Source organism: Aythya ferina (assembly GCF_964211825.1).
Source record: "Aythya ferina genome assembly, chromosome: 6".
Lineage (NCBI taxonomy): Eukaryota > Metazoa > Chordata > Aves > Anseriformes > Anatidae > Aythya > Aythya ferina.
Window position 1 is genome coordinate 41981757 of NC_140303.1, and position 17527 is coordinate 41999283.

Sequence of the window (17527 nt, forward strand, 5' to 3'; positions counted from 1 at the left end):
GGCGGGGCTAAATGCTATATGAGCCCCAGGCATGCCATCAGAGAGCTCCTTCTGCCTGGGCTGCTCTTTGGGGGCAGTGCTTTGTTTTTCCTTCTGTCCGTTGCAGGGTTGTTTAGGCAGGCTGGAGTCTATGGACTTCTGGATTTTAAGTGCTTGGAATTCACTTAGTAGAGGGATGTTTAGTAGGGGCTGCTGGCTCAGTTTGGGGCGCGGTTGTCACTGCAGTTATTTTCCTACAGCCAATAGAGTAAAATTCCAGTTTGCCTTTTAGAGGTGCTATAAGTGGGTAAAGAGAACAGATGGAAGCGTGTGCCACGTGGGGTAGGCAAGCGGCTGAGGTACAGGAGGGGATGAGAGTATGTGATTTTTTTTCTGGGGATGAAATGGACTCAATTTTGTTGGTGTATAATCTGTTCTGCTCCTAGATTTTTCTTTCAATGTGAAGAAAAGTTTGAGCTAATTCCAGGTAAGAAAGTTCCAGTTACTTGCTGGGTCGTATTGTCCTTTTAATATTCAAAGCTACAGCAAAAGCGTGGGGATTGTTGCTTCTAGAAACACCCCAGTTTTCTTGTCTGCACTCTGCATGCCGTTGAGCTAAAGCAGACTAAAAAATAAATAAATACAGGAAACACACACACAAAAAAAACAACAATAACAACAAAAAAAAAACACACACACAAAAAAACACCATTGGCTGACTTGTTGTGAATGCAACGATCATTTAATCCCTTTGTTTTCCCAGGTGGTGTGGATGATACTGGTTGCACTGTTGGAGCTTGGATTTGGAGAGGAACAGGTGGGCATAGTTGTATGTTGCATCAGCAGTAGTCAGCGTTGTGGAGAAGGTGGGCATCATGACCGGCATGCTAGTGAATGCTGGTACTCTGTTTTTGCAGCTGATGATGAGCCTGGCAATTGACTAAGATGACGATCAGTGCCTGTGCATTTCTTGAGGCGGAGGGAATTTACCATGCAGCAACCTGAGAGCTAAGTTGTGAGGCACCTGGTATTTGCATATCTGGGGTGGCTAATGGGAGCTGGGAGCCAGAGCAGCGTGGAGCCAGCTGGCTGAAAATACTTGGTGCCACTGCGAGGGTGGTTCAGGCTGGGTCACGTTCAGGCTGCTTGTGGCTGGGTGATCAGGCTAATAGAAGCAGCGGGATTATTTTGTAGCGTGAGTGCGTGCGCCAGGCAGGACAGTTTCCTTCTGTTCGTCTGTCCTGTAGTGTTGCTTCTGCAGCGTCTGTTCTGTGCTTCTCGGGTCTTGATATCCTTCTAGCTTTTTACACTGGACTGACTAGACAGGCGACTTGGTAGCGGTGCTGAAGGGCCTCAGTGCTTGTTTTGTCATCGTGGCTCTGATCCGAGCACTTCTTGTCTTGCAGTCGCTGCTTGAAATGCAGTTCTGTTTCAGGTCTCGTGCATCATATTCGGTTTGAGATGGCATCTGTTTCCATCCTCACTCTTGCGGAAGTCATCTGGGCCGCATCAGGAGCTCCTGCTTGGGAATTGATTTCCTAAGCGTCGTCTTATGGGGTTTTCAGTCCCCATCCTTCTGGTCTGTTGTCTTGAAGGCAGGCTTTTTAGGCCTCCATCACCCCAGTTCTGGCAGTTGCTTCCAGTCGCGTGTCGTGACATTTGAATCTCTCCTTGGGTCTGGTGCAGAGCACCTGTTGTGACTTGCTGTTGCCATAGGGCTTCCCTCCGGGGGTCACTTTTTCTTGCGCCTTGTGTTGTGTGTTTGGTTTGTAGTGTTTGCGGCGTGCCTGTGTGTGTATGTGTTTGGTCTGGAGCTGTCCTGCCTGGCAGTTAGTGATGACAGCTAACGTGGCAGTGCATGGGTGTGCTAATACATTGTCCGGACTGTGTTGGCGAAGACATCTTGTCTGCCTCTGGGCACGTACTGAAGGGCAGCAGGCACAGTCATCTCTGTGGTGTTTGTCAGATGTGTGTGTGTGGGGGAGAGTTGAGCTGCTTGTGAGCAGCTGCTCGCATAGTGCTTGAACGGTGTGCTTGAGGAGGAGGTCTGTGGAATCTTGAAAGCTTACAGATAAGGGGTTTTTGAAACTTTTATTTTTATTTCTCTCCTGTCCCCAGTAGAGTGTAAACCTTTGGAGGAACCTGTCACAGGAAAGAGCTCCTTCCGGAACTGTTCAGCGCTCCGTAGGCAGCTCGGTGACTGGCTTGGTCTACTTCTGAGGTGTGCTGAGGTATGGGGGCTGCTGTTTTGAAATGATAATATTGTAAACGGGGTCCCTTTGTGTTGTTGAGGGATGGGTGCTAATGCTGGCAGCTGAATGATTATCTTGTGACCGTTTTCATTTGCTAAAGCTGAAACACAGTGTACAACACAGGACTTGACCACAGCTTCTTTTAGCAAGGTGAGCGATGAGCAGATCTAGCAGTTACTTTAGTGGTGCAGTTGTCACTGCAGTTACTTAACTGCACAAAGTACTGAAGCTGTCCTGCCTGGCAGTTAGTGATGACAGCTAATGTGGCAGTGCATGGGTGTACTAATACATTGTCCGGACTGTATTGGCAAAGACATCCGGTCTGCCTCTGGGCGCGTACTGACGGGCAGCTGGCACAGTCATCTCTGGAGGTTGGTAGATGTGGATTTGGCAGAGTTGAGCTGCTTGCGAGCAGCTGCTCCCATAATGCTTGAACGGTGCACTGTTGAATCATGAAAGCTTACAGATATGGGGTTTTGAAACATTTATTTTTATATGTTTCCTGTCCCCAGCAGAGTGTGTACCTTAGTAGGAACTGCTCACAGGAAAGAGCTCCTTCTGGAACTGTCCAGCACTCGGTAGGCAGCTCGGTGACTGGCTTGATCTACTTCTGAGGTGCTGAGGTAAGGGGGCTGCTGTTTTGAAACAATAATTTGTAAATAGGGTCCCTTCTGTTGTTGAGGGATGGGTTCTAATGCTGGCAGCTGAATGATTATCTTGTGACCGTTTTCATTTGCTAAAGCTGAAACACAGTGTACAACACAGGACTTGACCACAGCTTCTTTTAGCAAGGTGAGCGATGAGCAGATCTAGCAGTCACTTTAGTGGTGCAGTTGTCACTGCAGTTACTTAACTGCACAAAGTACAGTAAAAATCCTGTTTATATTTCACAGGTGTGTTGTAGCTGGCCTAAGAGAGCAGATGGAAGCATCTTCCTCGAGGGCAGGTGAGGAGGCAGAGGTAAGGGAGCAGATGAGAGTAACTGTCCTAGCTGTGCTGTGTCTTTGGATGCTGCTTCAGCCTATGCTTTTCTTTTTGTTTCACAGGTGTGTCGCACAGGCTGAGTGGGGCCAAGTTGCACTCTGAAGAGCAGCACGAGAAGGGCGGGCTGTTTGTGAGCTGGATTGGAGCAGAACTGCCAAGTAGCACGAGGTGACTGCGAAGGGTCTTGCTTTGCAGGTGCCATGGCAGGCTCTCCACAGAAGCGGTTGAGGATTTGAGAAGAGGTTGCAGATCATCGAGGAGCGACACGTGCAGGGACGGCTTGAAAACGGTATGGCTGCTTTCTCTTCTGTTTATCAGGTGTCCCAGGCAACGTGGGCTGTGATGTTAGCCTTTAGGATCGGAACAAAGCAGGTGCTGATGGCGGTCTTCTTCGGTAGGCAAAGAGGTGCCCGAAGCCCCCTCCTGTGCAGCCTGAGCACGCCTCGCTGAGGATGAAGCTTGCTTTCCAGCAGTTCTCAAAACTGTGTTGAGGCTGAAATGCTGTGTCTGTGTTTGGGTTGGGGTTGCACCTTGGTGAGTGTAGGGATGGGTTTTAAGTGGGTGCAGCAGAGGGCCTGGCCCTAGTGTCCTGTAGTGTGTTTTAACACATCAGCATAACCTTTTGGTTCTCAGATAGCCTACTGAACTAAGTGATTTCTCCTGCGAGTGGAATGGAATTGAATTCTTCTTTTGGCATGTAATCTGTTCTGCTCCTAGATTTTTCTTTGTAAATGAAAGATTGAGGTAATTCCAGGTGGAAAAAAAAAAAAAAAAGAGTTGCTTGCTTGGTTGTGTTGTCCTTTCAATATTCAAAGCTGCAGCAAAAGCATGGGGATTTTTGTTTCTAGAAACACTCCAGTTCTCTTGTCTGCGCTCTGCATGCTGTTGAGCTAAGCCATATAAATAAGGTAATAAAACCACAGCTGCTGCTCCTCCTCTTTCTGCTTTTTTGTGCTTTCCCCCTGCACTTTCCCAGGTGATTGGCTTCAGGTTCCAGGTGGGACCTAATGGTAACTGAGTTGCAGGTATGCCATGAGAGAGCTCCTTCTGCCTAGGCTGCACTTTGGGGTAAGTGCTTTGGTTTTCCTTCAGTTGTTTGGAGGGTTCTTTAGGTGGGTCAGTCTATGGACTGATGCGTTTTCAAGTAGAAACCAGTACTCCTATCTTTTTGAGGAGGCAACTGGCAGGATCTGTCATTGTAAAGCAATCTAGTAGTAGGTGCCTATATTGCATGCAGCTCTTCCTCAGGTGAGTAGTAGTTATAGCAGTGTTACGGATAGTATGGTGATGTTACTTTGTGTGTTTGCTTTGTGGTTCTGGGTCCCTTATGATTTTTGCAGAATTACGGGGTTTTCTGTGAGTCTTTGCCTTTATGTCAAATCATATCAAAGTCACAACCTTGGTGGCAAAGTGATGGAGCATGGTTTAGGAGAAATGTATGATGGAGGCTCCTTGTGTGAGCATGTATCTGAAAATGGCAGCAGTGGGCAGGTAAGGGGTATTCTGTTTCAGGTTTAGGGAAAGTTTATTGTATTTCTGGAGCTTTTGCCTGTGGTTTTGCTGTCAGTTGAGTCTTTAGACCTTGCAGCCTTCTAGTCTTGATGTCCTTGAATTGACATATTAGAAGTATGTTTATGAGGTGTTGCTAGGTAGTTGTATTTAGGAAACAGTTGAGCATGGTTTCTTGACCGCGTAAGTGCAGTACTGCCAAGAGACTGAGCAGGGTCACCTTCTTCATCACTGAAGAATAAGTCTGTTTGGGCCCATTTCGGCGCGGCGCCGCCCGGGCCCATTTCGGCGCGGCGCCGCCCGGGCCCATTTCGGCGCGGCGCCGCCCGGGCCCATTTCGGCGCGGCGCCGCCCGGGCCCATTTCGGCGCGGCGCCGCCCGGGCCCATTTCGGCGCGGCGCCGCCCGGGCCCATTTCGGCGCGGCGCCGCCCGGGCCCATTTCGGCGCGGCGCCGCCCGGGCCCATTTCGGCGCGGCGCCGCCCGGGCCCATTTCGGCGCGGCGCCGCCCGGGCCCATTTCGGCGCGGCGCCGCCCGGGCCCATTTCGGCGCGGCGCCGCCCGGGCCCATTTCGGCGCGGCGCCGCCCGGGCCCATTTCGGCGCGGCGCCGCCCGGGCCCATTTCGGCGCGGCGCCGCCCGGGCCCATTTCGGCGCGGCGCCGCCCGGGCCCATTTCGGCGCGGCGCCGCCCGGGCCCATTTCGGCGCGGCGCCGCCCGGGCCCATTTCGGCGCGGCGCCGCCCGGGCCCATTTCGGCGCGGCGCCGCCCGGGCCCATTTCGGCGCGGCGCCGCCCGGGCCCATTTCGGCGCGGCGCCGCCCGGGCCCATTTCGGCGCGGCGCCGCCCGGGCCCATTTCGGCGCGGCGCCGCCCGGGCCCATTTCGGCGCGGCGCCGCCCGGGCCCATTTCGGCGCGGCGCCGCCCGGGCCCATTTCGGCGCGGCGCCGCCCGGGCCCATTTCGGCGCGGCGCCGCCCGGGCCCATTTCGGCGCGGCGCCGCCCGGGCCCATTTCGGCGCGGCGCCGCCCGGGCCCATTTCGGCGCGGCGCCGCCCGGGCCCATTTCGGCGCGGCGCCGCCCGGGCCCATTTCGGCGCGGCGCCGCCCGGGCCCATTTCGGCGCGGCGCCGCCCGGGCCCATTTCGGCGCGGCGCCGCCCGGGCCCATTTCGGCGCGGCGCCGCCCGGGCCCATTTCGGCGCGGCGCCGCCCGGGCCCATTTTCTCAGTTGGAGCTACTGAGCAGGTGAGATAAAGGAGCTGGGAACAGAGAGGTATTGCACAACTGTATGTTGCTTTAGTAGTAGCAAGCATTGTGCAGGAGGTGGGTATTAGCTCTGGTGTAGAGGGATGGTTAACTGAGATAGGTCACATAGACATAAAACAGCTGAATCTTCACAAGTTGAACAAACATCGCACACAACTTGTCTGAGGCAATCAGACACAAGGACACAATATCTGTTGGCGGTTTGGGAAAGTACCAACTGTGTTATTTCGGTCGAAAGGATGAGGAAGAAGCTGATAAGATAAGGACATAGGGGGACCAATCATAAGCTTAACTTTTGTAATATGTATGAGCTAATTATATGTTAAGGAATAAAAGGCGTCTGAGCTATCCAATAAATCGAAGCTTGCTGATCACTCATATTGAGTGTCCCTGTCTTCCTTCCGTCGACAACAAATGGCGCCCGAACACGGACCCCGCTGGCGGTGAACCTGCAAGCCACGGATCGACGGAATAAGGGAAGGAAACAGGTCCTGCAATGCAGCTCAGGAGGTGGAAGGGATGAAAATGCTAAATCCTCGCACCCGGGAGCACCTGTAGAGGGTCCCGCCGGCCACGCGTCGCCGAGGTCTTGCAAAGGCTGCAACAGTGCTGACGTAAACAAAGGTATGGAGACGCAAGCGACGTATGATCTGTTCAAGTGCTTTTTAGAAAAGCGGAGCACGCAGGGTATAGACTGTAAAAAGGAATTGCGGAGGGACGCAGAAAAAGGAATTGCGGAGGGACTTTGGAAATTGAAGTAATCGCGGTGCGATGCGGGACATCCGAGATGGGGTTGCTACAGTAGACCAGAGGCATCAGTGGACAACGACAGCGGACCCTCACTGTGTGGCGAGTCGGCACAGAGCAGAGGGGTGGACATCAGGACCCTGCAGACTGTCTGACGTAACCATGGAAGCAGCGGCGGCTGTGCTGCTTCTCTCTGGCATTCATTTTATAAGAGGTTTATCTTGCAATGCAAAAAAGACTATTCGTCCCCAGATTGGTGTTATAACTATGTTTCTGGATAAGATTGCGTGGGGTTGCCACATTCTATGGATTAGTAATGACGACTTAGCTCTATTGCGGGACAGGAGTGCAGAGATGCAGATTACACTGCCAAATGACCACTGGCAGACTTGAGGAGACACTGCTCGGCTGCGGGGATCGGCTGCGGCGTGGACGCCCCTAGGTGCACCCTGAGCGTTTTTGCTCGGAGGGGACTCCACTCTCAGCTGCTCACCACAGGAGCAAAGATCTCCTGAAGCTGCAGACAAACAGTATGTTTTCAGCTGCTGGAGGGATACTAACTGGAGTGTTAATAATTGTATGTGTTATTCTTAAACGTCCAGGTATTTTGTGTTGAAAGTATTTGTGTAAGGGTAAGGTTTTAAAACAAAGTGTTGCAAGTCACTTCACGAGGAACACAATGAGAGACAATACTTGTTTGTTTGGTTATGATTCTAAATTATATTGGCCGCACGTATTGTTCGCTTATCATTCTAAATTATATTCTTGTGGTATGATTGAGGTTGTGGTATGATTGAGATTGAGATGTGCCAGAGGCCTCTGGGTGTGCAATTGTGCTGTGTGTGTGCGAGTGTGCTATGTACTGTGTTAGTGAGAGCGTGCTTATTGCCATAGTGCAGGTTGCCATAGTGCAGGCTGAAATCATAGGAAATTAGTGCCGGCAAAAAAATCATAGGAAAATGAAGGACGAAGTAGCCCTAGATTCATTACAGTGCTTTTTAGAAAAACGGGGAGTCGATTGTAAGCAACTAGCAGGACTAGTTGAGATCGGTCGAGCAAAATCATATTTCACAAGTATGGAGTCAAGGACTGGGGGCTTTGGGAGCTGAAGCAAAATCTAATAACAATCCGATGTGGAATAATGACACTGCAAAGGCTCTGCCACCTGGCATGTTTTTGATTTGCGGCAATCGTGCATGGCAAGGAATACCTGCCAACGCATTTGGGAGTCCATGTTATCTAGGGCGACTCACATTGTTTGCCCCGGACTTACACAGTCTCCGGAACCAGAGCTTGTCGCAGAGATCCAAACGAGCTCTTAAGACTTTAGGTTCTGACTGTGACGATGGTGTAGAATTATGGGGCGCTGCTGAGAGAATATTTGCTTCATTAGTTCCAGCAGTGGGAACTGCACATGCTTTGGCTAGCATTAATAAGCTTGCTTGTTGGGCTGTTAAGCAATCAAATGTAACAACTGAAATTATTACTGAAATGGCACAAGATATGGATAGTCTTAGGCATGTTGTGTTACAAAATAGGGCTGCAATTGATTTTTTGCTTTTAGCGCAAGGACATGGATGTGAAGATTTTGAAGGAATGTGTTGTTTCAATCTTTCAGATCATGGTCGATCGATTCATGACCAGTTGAAATGGTTGATGGAGCACACAAAGAAAATTACAGTACAACCTAGTTGGCTTGACAATTCGTTGCAGTCCATCTTTGGGGGTCTGTCTAACTGGTTAGTGAGTCTAATCAAAGAGGGATTTCGCTTTCTGCTTATAGTTATATTGATAAAAATAGCTGCGCGAATAATTTTTGGTTGCTTAACTAAGAAGCTTGAACAAGTCACAGAAACGGTATTAGTAGTCCAAAATAAAAACGGGGGAATTGTAGAGGGATGGTTAACTGAGATAGGTCACGTAGACATAAAACAGCTGAATCTTCACAAGTTGGACAAACATCGCACACAACTTGTTTGAGCCAATCACACACAAGGACACAATATCCGTTGGCGGTTTGGGAAAGTACCAACTGTGTTATTTCGGTCGAAAGGATGAGGAAGAAGCTGATAAGATAAGGACGTAGGGGGACCAATCATGAGCTTAACTTTTGTAATATGTATGAGCTAATTATATGTTAAGGAATAAAAGGCGTCTGAGCTATCCAATAAATCGAAGCTTGCTGATCACTCATATTGAGTGTCCCTGTCTTCCTTCTGTCGACAACACTCTGGCATGCTAGTGATTGCTGGTTCTCTGTTTTTGCAAGTGATAATGAACGTGTTTGACGTAATTCCATTTGAAAAAGTTCCAGTTACTTGACTGGTCGCGTTGTTATTTCAATATTAAAAGCTGTAGCAAAAGCATGGGGATTGTTGCTTCTAGAAACACACCAGGTCTCTTGTCTGTTCTCTGCATGATGTTCAGGTAAAGCAGATTTAAAAAAAACCCACACAAATAAACACAAAAAAAAACAAACCAAAACAAAAAAAACAGCTACTGCTGCTCCTGCTCTGCTCCTACTTCCTTGTGCTTTGTCCCTCCCCTTTTCCAGGTGATAGGGTTTGGATATTGGGCAGGGCTAAATGGTATATGAGCCCCAGGCATGACATCAGAGAGCTCCTTCTGCCTGGGCTGCTCTTTGGGGTAAGTGTTTTGTTTTCCTTCAGTCAGTTGCAGGGTTCTCTAGGCAGGCTGGAGTCTATGGATTTCTGGATTTCTAAGTGCTTGGAATTCACTTAACAGAGGAATATTTAGTAGAGGTTGCTGGCTCTTTTTTTTTTTTTTTTTTTTTGATGGTGGGATGCTCTTCTGTTTTTGAGTTATATTTTAATCTCTAGATGTATAAACCTACTTGTGTAATTTTCCAGAGAAGTAAAGCCAGCTTCATTTCATGCTACGTGTGGCTTGGCAGTGTAGATGCAGCATTACCAAGAGCCTGATCAGGGTTGTATCAGAGTCTGCTCTTTCCTCTGCAAAGGGTAAGTCTGTGATTACCTCTGCCGGGGCCGCTGTGCGTGCACGTCTTTTTGGCATTTATGGACCTCAGATGTTTTTTTTTGTGTGTGTATGTTCTAAGGTTTTGGTTTTTTGAGGGGCAAATAGTGTGTGCGCTGAGCGTGGTTGGCAGGAGGAGGTAGGGAGCTGCTCAGGACTAGTAGGTTTGGTTTATTGGAGTGAGCGGCAGCCTTCGGGTGCGATGCGACTGATTGTTGGGTGGGAATGTTCCAGCTTGTGTGTCTTAGCCATTGTAGCTTGTGTAGTGTGTGTTGTGTGGCCCAGGCAGAGTTTGCTGTGGCGCTGTGAGCGAAGAATCTCAGAGCTGGTGAGCAGCTGAAGCACTGGAGCTGTGAAGAGAGAGGTATTGCAGCAGGTACGCTGTAGCTCTGAGGTACCTCAGAGTGTGCGTTTCTCTTGTGTCTGCAGGTGCTTTGTGCAGTCGTGGACAGGGAAGGGAAATCCTCGTGTCACGAAGCTCTGAGGGAAGGTGAGTGTTGTCAGCCTGGTCATCCCTTATCTGAAGCGAAGGGAAGACGCTCAGGTGTTTCCCTGTGAGGGTCCGAGGTGAGGCTGTTTGGGATAGAGGAGCAGTGTGGCAGGTGTGTGCTCGCAAGAAGAGTGGTCATTTTGTCCTTTTGTGTTCCCAGGTGGTGTGGGTGATGCTGGCCGCTCCTTTCAAGCTTGGACCTAATTTGCAGGTACAGAGGCAAGTGGCCTGCTGTTTTGAAAGGTTAAAACTAAAGATGGGGTCCCTTTTGTTGTTGAGGGATGGGTGCTACTGCTGTCCGCTGAATGTTTATCTTCTGCCTGTCTTTCTCCTTTGTTGAGGCTGAAATGCAGTGTGCAGTACACAGTGCAGGACATCTTGACCCGAGTTGCCTCTGCAGTGACTCTGGTGCGTGATGAGCAGAGGTAACTGTTGTTTTTGGGGTGCGGTTGTCACTGCAGTTATTTTCCTACATCCAATAGAGTAAAATTCCAGTTTGCCTTTTAGAGGTGCTATAAGTGAGTAAAGGGAACAGATGGAAGCATGTGCCATGTGGGGCAGGCAAGCGGCTGAGGTACAGGAGGGGATGAGAGTATGTGATTTTTTTCTGGGGATGAAATGCAATTAATTTTGTTGGTGTATAATGTGTTCTGCTCCTAGATTTTTCTTTCAATGTGAAAAAAAGTTTGAGCTAATTCCAGGTAAGAAAGTTCCAGTTACTTGCTGGGTCGTATTGTCCTTTTAATATTCAAAGCTACAGCAAAAGCGTGGGGATTGTTGCTTCTAGATACACCCCAGTTTTCTTGTTTGCACTCTGCATGCTGTTGAGCTAAAGCAGACTAAAAAATAAATAAATACAGGAAACACACACACAAAAAACAACAAAAACAAAAACAACAACAACAAAAAACCACCATTGGCTGACTTGTTGTGAACGCAACGATCATTTAATCCCTTTGTTTTCCCAGGTGGTGTGGATGATACTGGTTGCAGTGTTGGAGCTTGGATTTGGACAGGAACAGGTGAGCATAGTTGTATGTTGCATCAGCAGTAGTCAGCGTTGTGGAGAAGGTGGGCATCATGACCGGCATGCTAGTGAATGCTGTTACTCTGTTTTTGCAGCTGATGATGAGCCTGGCAATTGCCTAAGATGACGATCAGTGCCTGTGCGTTTCTTGAGGCGGAGGGAATTTACCATGCAGCAACCTGAGAGCTAAGTTGGGGGGCACCTGGTATTTGCATATCTGGGGTGGCTAATGGGAGCTGGGAGCCAGAGGAGCATGGTGCCTGCTGGCTGACTAGACTTGGTTCCACGGTGAGGGTGGTTCAGGCTGGGTCACGTTCAGGCTGCTTGTGGCTGGGTCACCAGGCTAATAGAAGAAGCGGGATTATTTTGTAGCGTGAGTGCGTGCGCCAGGCAGGACAGTTTCCTTCTGTTTGTCTGTCTTGTGTTGCTTCTGCGATGTCTGTTCTGTGCTTCTCGGGTCTTGATATCCTCCTAGCTTTTTACACTGGACTGACTAGACAGGCGACTTGGTAGTGGTGCTGAAGGGCCTCAATGCATGTTTTGTCATCATGACTCTGATCTGAGCACTTCTTCTGTTGCAGTCACTGCTTAAAGAGCAGGTCTGTTTCAGGTCTCGTGCATCATATTCGGTTTGAGATCGCGTCTGTTTCCATCCTCACTCTTGCAGAAGTCATCTGGGCCGCATCAGGAGCTCCTGCTTGGGAATAGAATTCCTAAGCGTCGTCTTATGGGGTTTTCAGTCCCCACCCTTCTGGTCTCTTGTCTTGAAGGCAGGCTTTTTAGGCCTCCATCATCCCAGTTCTGGCAGTTGCTTCCAGTCGCGTGTCGTGACATTTGAATCTCTCCTCTAGGGTCTGGTGCAGAGCACCTATTCTGACTTGCTGTTGCCATAGAGCTTCCCTCTGGGGCGTCACCTTTTCTTGCGCCTTGTGTTGTGTGTTTTGTTTGTAGTGTTTGTGGCGTGCCTGTGTGTGTATGTGTTTGGTCTGGAGCTTTCCTGCCTGGCAGTTAGTGATTAATGTGGCAGTGCATGGGTGTACTAATACATTGTCTGGACTGTTTTGGCAAAGACATCCGGTCTGCCTCTGGGCACGTACTGAATGGCAGCTGGCACAGTCATCTCTGTGGTGTTTGGCAGATGTGGAGGTGGGAGAGTATATCTGCTTGTGAGCAGCTGCTCGCATAAGTGCTTGAACGGTGTGCTTGAGGAGGTCTGTTGAATCTTGAAAGGTTACAGATATGGGGTTTTGAAATGTTTATTCTTCTTTCTTTCCTGTCCCCAGTAGAGTGTAAACCTTTAGAACCTGTCACAGGAAAGAGCTCCTTCTGGAACTGTTCAGCACTGGGTAGGCAGCTCAGTGACAGGCTTGATGTACTTCTGAGGTGCTGAGGTAAGGGGGCTGCTGTATTGAAACGATAATTTGTAAATGGGGTCCCTGCTGTTGTTGAGGGATGGGTTCTAATGCTGGCCGCTGAATGATTATATTGTGACTGTTTTCATTTGTTAAAGCTGCAACACAGTGTACAACGTGGGACTTGAGCATAGCTGCTTTCGGCAAGGTGAGCGATGAACAGGTGTAGCAGGTACTTTAGGGGTGCAGTTGTCACTGCAGTTAGTTAACTACACAAAATACAGTAAAAATCCTGTTTATATTTCAGAGGTGTGTTGTAGCTGGCTTAAGAGAGCAGATGGAAGCATCTGCCTCGAGGGCAGGTGAGGGGGCTGAGGTAAGGGAGCAGATGAGAGTAACTGTCCTAGCTGTGCTGTGGCTTTGGATGCTGCTTAGGCCTATGCTTTTCTTTTTCTTTCACAGGTGTGTCGCACAGGCTCAGAGGGGCTAAGCTGCACTCTAAAGAGCAGCACGAGAAGGGCAGGCTGTTTGTGAGCTGGATTGGAGCAGAACTGCCAAGTAGCACAAGGTGACTGCGAAGGGTATCCATCTTGCTTTGCAGGTGCCATGGCAGGCTCTCCACAGAAGCAGTTGAGGATTTGAGAAGAGGTTGCAGATCATCAAGGAGCAACACATGCAGGGATGGCTTGAAAACGGTATGGCTGCTTTCTCTTCTGTTTATCAGGTGTCCCAGGCAATGTGGGCTGTGATGTTAGTCTTTAGAATCTGAACAAAGCAGGTGCTGATGGCTGTCTTCTTTGGTAGGCAAAGAGGTGCCCAAAGCCCTGTCCTGTGTAGCCTGAGCACACCTTGCTGAGGATGAGGTGTCCTTTCTACCAGTTCCCAAAACTGTGTTGAAGCTGAAATGCTGCGTCTGTGTTTGGGTTGGGGTTGTACCTTGGTGAGTGTAGGGATGGATTTTAAGTGGGTGCAGCGGAGGGCCTGGACCCAGTGTCCTGTAATGTGTTTTAACACATCAGCATAGCCTTTTGGTTCTCAGCTTACTGAAGTAAGTGATTTTTCCTGTGAGTGGAATGGAATTGAATTCTTCTTTGGCATGTAATCAGTTCTGCTCCTAGACTTTTCTTTCTATGTAAATAAAAGCTTGAGCTAATTCCAGATGAAAAAAAAATCAGCTACTTGCTTGGTCATTTTGTCCTTTTAATATTCAAAGCTGTAGCAAAAGCATGGTGATTATTGTGGAGGAATGGTTAAGTGAGGTAGGACATGCGGATGTTGAGCAGTTAGGAGGTCATGGGCTAGGGAGGTACCGTACTCAACTCATATGAGCCTGGGCACGTGCGCAGCCGGTTGAGAACCAATCAGGCCCAAGGACACGATGCCCTTGTGTGGTTGGGAAAGTCCCTAAGGCGGGACGGTAGCTAAAAGAGGGAGGAACTAACTGACAAGATAGGAAAGTGTTAGCCAATCCTGAGCTTAGTTTTGCAATATGTATGAGTTGATTATGTTCGAACTAGATAAAAGGTGACTGAGCTATCCATTAAAGTTGAAGTTCACTGTTCACTCATATTGAGTGTCTGTGTCTTCCTTCTGTCGACAACAAATAGCACCCGAACAGGGACCGATCTGAACGGGATTTGGACACTGCTGGCGGTGATCCTGGGCCACGGTTGGATGGAATAAGGGAAGATCCGGTCCTGCAACGCAGCCCAGGAGGTGGAAGGGACAAGAATCCCCTCAACCGCGTTGGGAAGGTGAAAGGGACGTGGAGTCCCCGCACCCGGGAGAGGATCCCGCCGGTCACGCGTCGCCGAGGTCTGAAAGGTGACAGGGACGAAAACTTGGAGTCCCCGCACCCGCAGCTCGGAAGGTGGAAGGGAGTCCCCGCACCCGGGATGAGCCTATAAAGGGTCCCGCCGGAGAAGCGCCGCCAAGGTCTTTGCAAAGGCTGCAACCGACGTATATAAAGGTATGGAGAGACAAGCGGCGTATGCTTTGCTCGAATGCTTTTTAGAAAAGCGGAGCACTTTAGATATAGACTGCAAAAAGGATTTACCAGGATTATTAGTATATGGAGTGGCGCAGGGTTGTTTTATCAATCCTGATACAGTTTTTGAACAAACAGAGTGGCGTAAATTTGGGGACAAATTGTTTGAAGTTATTAATGAAAATAAGGCTGCTAAAAAATTATTGAAGCCTTGGAGAGCAGTCACTAATGCCTTAGTTATACATCAGGCTGAGCAGAGAGTCGCTACTGCTGCTACAGAGCGACAGGGATTGCCGGGAAGTGTTGGAGCTGGGGATTGCCCACTGCCGCCTTCAGTGAGAACGATAACGCTGCCTCAGGGGGCTACGGGGCAGTGGGAGCCTCCCCCCCACCTCAGTCACCGCCACGAGCAGCGCTGCGCTCGGAGTTCCGCGGAATCGAACGGCAGCTGACCCTCACCGTGTGGCGAGTCGGCACAGAGCAGAGGGATGGACATCAGGACCCTGCAGCCTGTCTGACGTAACCATAGAAGCGGCGGCGGCTGTGCTCCTTCTCTCTGGCATTCTTTTTATAAGAGGTTTACCTTGCAATGAAAAAGGGATACTAACTGGAGTGTTAATAATTGTATGTGTTATTCTTAAATGTCCAGGTATTTTGTGTTGAAAGTATTTGTGTAAGGGTAAGGTTTTAAAACAAAGTGTTGCAAGTCACTTCACGAGGAACACAATGAGAGACAATACTTGTTTGTTTGCTTATCATTCTAAATTATATTCTTGTGGTATGATTGAGGTTGTGGTATGATTGAGAGTGAGATGTGCCAGAGGCCTCTGGGTGTGTGAGTGTGCTCTGGGTGTGTGAGTGTGCTGTGTACTGTGTTAGTGAGAGCGCATTTATTGCCATAGTGCAGGCTGAAATCATAGGAAATTAGTACTGGTCAAGCAAAATAATGTTTCACAAGTATGGAGTCATTGTGCGAAGTAGCCACTTGGAGAAACTTAAGGGAATGTACTGTTTAAAACTTTTTGATCGTAATGAGTCAATTCACAAATCCATTACTTTCTTGAAAGAGCACATGAGAAAGAGTCAATATGGTATCAATCCTTTCAATCAATGGTTCACTGATTTGTTTGAAACAATGCATAGATGGTTACTGGGATTAGTCAAAGAGGGATTAAGGATTTTGTTCACTGTGGTGTCAATCATCATTGCATGTAGTATTGTGATAAATGTGGTTAAAGAGTTACTTGCAAAAATGTTATAAAATGTTAGAGATTTTGAAGTGGTGCCAGAAACAGGTACCCAGTGGATCACTGCAAAGTGGACTGAAGCAGCTTTAGAATCTGCACACGCCGAAGATGACCAGGAAGAGGTTCCTGATAATCATTCTGACAATGACGTGGGCTGTGACACCTCGACGACTATCAAGAACAGCCTTTGATCACCATCAAGTGATTAGGTTTAAGTGTGTTACTACTAAGTTGTGTTACTTACTATTAATTGTGTTACCATTAAGTGCTTACAGTAATTGTAGTGTTATTAGGGTTAAGTTGTATAGTTGTGTTATGTTATGTACCCTTTCAGAACATGCTTGTTTGGGGTCCCGATAGGGGATCCAAAGGAACTGAGTGAAATGTTAGCACCATACTCTGCCCGTATTACTCTGCTTAATGGATCTTTTTCTGACTGTAGGAACTGCACACGCTTTGGCTAGCATAAATAAGCTTGCTTGTTGGGCTGTTAAACAGTCAAATGTAACCACCCAAGTTCTTTCTGAAATTTCGCAAGACACGGAAAGCCTAAGGCACGCTGTGCTGCAAAATAGGGCCGCTATTGATTTCTTGTTCTTGGCTCAGGGACATGGGTGTGAAGATGTAGAAGGAATGTGTTGCTTTAATCTTTCCGACCATGGTCAGTCAATTCACGACCAGTTGAAATGGTTAAGGGATCATACACAAAAAATTGTAGTACAAGATAGTTGGTTTGAAGGTTGGCTTAAATCTGTTTTGGGGAACATGGGTGGACGGGTTTTGTTAGTTAAAGAGGGACTTTGCTTTCTACTTATAATTATATTGATTATAATTGCTGCATATGTAACCTTTAACTGCCTAACTAAGAAACTAGAGCAACTCACAGAGAAGGTATTTGTATCACAAAATAAAAATGGGGGAATTGTGGAGGAATGGTTAAGTGAGGTAGGACACGTGGATGTTGAGCAGTTAGGAGGTCATGGGCTAGGGGAGGTACCGTACTCAACTCATATGAGCCTGGGCACGTGCGCAGCTGGTTGAGAACCAATCAGGCCCAAGGACACGATGCCCTTGTGTGGTTGGGAAAGTCCCTAAGGCGGGACGGTAGCTAAAAGAGGGAGGAACTAACTGACAAGATAGGAAAGTGTTAGTCAATCCTGAGCTTAGTTTTTGCAATATGTATGAGTTGATTATGTTCGAACTAGATAAAAGGCGACTGAGCTATCCATTAAAGTTGAAGTTCACTGTTCACTCATATTGAGCGTCTGTGTCTTCCTTCCGTCGACAACAGATTGTAACTTCTAGAAACACCCCAGTTCTCATGTCTGCACTCTGCATGCTGTTGAGCTAAGCCATATAAATAAGGTAATAAAACCACAGCTGCTGTTCCTGTTCTTTCTGCTTTTTTTGTGCTTTCCCCCTGCACTTTCCCATGTGATTGGCTTCAGGTTCCAGGTGGGACCTAATAGTAACTGAGTTGCAGGTGTGCCATGAGAGAGCTTCTTCTGCCTGGGCTGCTCTTTGGGGTAAGTGCTTTGTTTTTCCTTCAGTCAGTTGCAGGGTTCTTTAGGTGGGTCAGAGTCTATGGACTGATGCATTTTCAAGTAGAAACCGGTACGCATATCTTTTTGAGGTGGTAACTGGTAGGATCTGTCATACTAAAGCAATCTAAGTAGTAGGTGCCTGTATT

At 48.5% G+C, this 17527-nt stretch overlaps 2 long non-coding RNA genes across 6 annotated transcripts; both read left to right on the plus strand.

The window, feature by feature from the left end:
• LOC311438598 lies at positions 1–17092 on the plus strand. Of its 5 annotated transcripts, none has more exons than XR_014694207.1 (8): positions 1–466; positions 743–796; positions 871–940; positions 12535–12642; positions 12762–12811; positions 12911–12979; positions 13205–13298; positions 14211–17092. It is a non-coding gene; the product is annotated as an uncharacterized lncRNA (long non-coding RNA). The 5 variants fall into 5 exon arrangements; XR_014694208.1 differs by having other exon boundaries at positions 12538–12642; XR_014694209.1 differs by having other exon boundaries at positions 3–466; positions 897–940; positions 12538–12642.
• On the plus strand, positions 5761–10617 carry LOC311438599. The gene is made up of 5 exons (XR_014694212.1): positions 5761–5969; positions 9578–9718; positions 10164–10224; positions 10385–10435; positions 10566–10617. It is a non-coding gene; the product is annotated as an uncharacterized lncRNA (long non-coding RNA).
• Positions 17093–17527: the final 435 nt, after the last annotated feature.